General features: G+C 39.7%; 1 pseudogene; it reads left to right on the plus strand.

Annotated features, from left to right (window-relative positions):
* Nucleotides 1-281: 281 nt before the first annotated feature.
* LOC123461213 lies at nucleotides 282-380 on the plus strand (annotated as a pseudogene).
* Nucleotides 381-3,298: the final 2,918 nt, after the last annotated feature.

The raw sequence follows: 3,298 nt of genomic DNA on the forward strand, positions 1-3,298 counted from the left end.
AGACTCAAATCTCATCAAAGCAGAAATTGAGAGGATGCAGAGAGCTCAACACTAAAGAAGACTTATAACACATTGGCCAAGGCTCAGGGAACACTGTGAAAGAGAAGGCAGAAAGATTGTAAGAGACATGGAGTGGGATGGTGTACCCAGACGCAGTGTCCCCCACACTGAGACTGACTGGTGCATTTTGACCCCATAGTGAATACCAATATTATGCCACTGATGACAGACCTCAGTGAAATGAAAGTGGGGGAGAAGGGTTATAAGAATGTAGCCCATGCTTGCTTTGGCAGCACATACACTGAAATTGGAATGATACAGAGACTAGCATGGTCCCTGTGCAAGCTTGATACACTAATCTGTGAACATTCCATGTTTTTCCGCAAGAACATCCTGGAACAGAAAGCCAAATCTCACCAAGTAGGAAGGGAAAATGGCAAATGCCAGGCAGAAACACTTGAGAAGAGATGCAGGAATAGAGTCACTGAATGCTTTGATTAAATAATCCTAGTCATCCGTTTTAAAAGAAGTGGGGGTATAACCCAATGGGAATATGACCAATATACCATATTTTCACACTGTGAGGTACATAATAATAAATGTAATTAATAAAAGAGAGAGCATCCTAAGAAAGAAGAGATGTTAAATTTCTCAGGGGCTAAATCCAGAAATAAACACAGAAGTTGTATTTGGCCAGTTTATGCGGATTTAGGAAGGAACCGTAGACCTCTTCTTTGCAAACCTTGAGGATTTCAAAGAATTCCTCTCTCTCCTGAGGCTGACAGTCTTTCCACAGCATCTGGAAATGACTAGAGTCATGAACGATATAATTATTACATTTTTGTTTTACCTTTCAAACATTCTAGTTATGTTTGTTTCAGATTGGCATAGGAAACCAAAATGCCACCTTTTATTTTATCTACCTAATTATAAAACAGCCCTCACCGGTAGTAGTGGGAGATTTAAAAACATGCACTCCCTACACAAAGCCATTGAATATTAATTATGTAAATTTCCCTCCCATGACAGCAACAGTTTTTATGCCACAAGTTATACAAGACTTGGTTTCACTTTAAAATTCATCATAGCCCATAATTCCAAGAATATTACCACACATCTGTGTGCTTCCTCCTAGGAGACCAAGGACATAGGAAAAAAGGAGATATCTGAGCACATTAAAATTCAAGGTAAACAAAACATTTTCCTTGAATCATCCACTTCTGTATTGAACCTAAGGCTTTTACTTCTGTTTCTCCCTAATACCAACAAAATCTTCTAAATTAAAAGAGCAGATGCAGAAAGCCACATAAAAGTTCACATTTTAAAGTTGCTTGTAAAAGACTGATGTTGGTGTGACATTAATCTAAGCAGACATTTCCTGTAACCACTTATGGCCCACAAGGAGCCGGCAGCTAAATGGGGACTCTGAATTCTTATCTACTGGCTTGGCTTCCTTTTTTATCCGTAGGTTTGGCTGTCTAAATGAGTATTTATTAGCTTTGGCCAACTTTGCTTATTCCTCTTTTTTTTGTTTTGTTCATATTTTCCTTATTTAATACTATCCTGGGGTCCAACAAATGCTGGTTTGGGTTTCTGAATCCCAAGGTCAATTTAAAGACAAGTCCCTAGAGAAACAAGCACTTTTGTGACTGGGTCATCTATTTCCCTGAATCTGTTACAGCTCTGGAGATGTATGTAAGGAGGAGCAAACAGATAAATCAAATTGGTTTTTGAGATTGGGGCACCCACAAATGGAACACTATTGACCATGAAGATGAAGCATCATAGCATTTATCTGAGGAAATGATCCATTTGATCATCTTTTCCTTTGTCTTGTGCTTTTATTTGAAAAATTCCAATATAATAAAAACAATTCCACTTTCTTCATAACACCCCCACCCACCCAGCCATCCAGGGTTTTCTCTATTAAGCAAATTCTGTTTTGAGGCCATTTTCTCCCCAAGCTTCTCAGAAATACTACTCCCTCCTCCCAAAGCTGTTTTGAATTGTGCAGCAAAGCTAGTCCAGAAGGAGATTTTCTGGGGGAAGTATCAACTCAGTAATAGAGTTGCAGCTTAATTGTGGTGACAAGAAGCCTGACTTTTTCCCCCTTAAAGAGTGATTTAAATATTTAGATTCCAGATGGTGATATTTGCACATGGAACTACCTGATTTTACTTGTGACATTACCATTTGCTGCTTAGGAGAAGCACTTGCTCTAAGTTCGCAGACTTGTACATTTTGCATAGCTCTCTCTCTCTTTGGAAGGGAGGCATTGCCTTCTCCAAAGTAGAATGTTGATATTCCCTGGAGATCACCAGCCTTCTCATGTGTGACATTATTCCCATTATCATGCGAGGATCTCACAGGCTTGATATGAAGCACAGTATAGTGGAAGGAGTGCTAATTAGGAGCCAGGAGGCCTGGAGTTGACACTGTCCTCTTCGATAGCTACCTACGTGGTACCAAATACTTGACCTTGCTGGGGGTCTTTTGCTTTGGCCATTTAAAGCAAGTAACTGTATAATATAATCTTCTGCATCACTTTCTACCAAGAAAGGCAGACAAAGCAGTAACAAGCCTAAAATATTGCAATTGGGTATAAATCTAGGAAGGGTAGATCAAGAAAAAGAGACCTGGACTTTTTTTTTTTTTGCCCTCATTTTAAGATGTCTTGATGACTGGCTCTGAGATCCTTGTATAGGGGGAGAGTGTGGAAAATGTTGAGGCTGCTTCCTAGTCTCAGCCACCTTTACACCACATGGAAGCATTTCCAATCAGAGTGAAGTTCACAGTTCTATTTCTGGCAGCAAACTGCTTGTCCACAGGGTTTGTACAATTTCTGCTTTTTCTCAACACAGCACTTTCCTAGTATATGTAAAGTCTGTGTTAATTATTTTGGCTGTTAGCTGAGAAAGAAGTAAAGCTCACATATGCTAAATCAAGAATGAAGGAGTGGACTCCGACGTGCTCTCTCTACCTGGCGGTATATACCATGGAGCTGATGTCGACTTTCCTCGCTTCAATGTGTTGCTCATGCAAATATCGATTAATCAGTTTTCTTTATTAGCTGATTTCTTCTTGGTAGTATAATGCATTCAACTCCCCTTCTGACTTGCAGGAGAGTGTGATGCTATAAAATTGCAATGGCACTGTCAGCAAAAGGATTCCAGAGGTTTCCAGGGAGGTGAGGAATTAATAATGTGTTTCTTCTACTACAAAATAAATATTAGACATGGAAGAGGAGGTGAGAGAATAGAAGAGCCAGGGGGATAAGGAAACACTTTGGAATGCTGCT

Source organism: Jaculus jaculus, chromosome 5 (genome assembly GCF_020740685.1).
Source record: "Jaculus jaculus isolate mJacJac1 chromosome 5, mJacJac1.mat.Y.cur, whole genome shotgun sequence".
NCBI classification, from domain to species: domain Eukaryota; kingdom Metazoa; phylum Chordata; class Mammalia; order Rodentia; family Dipodidae; genus Jaculus; species Jaculus jaculus.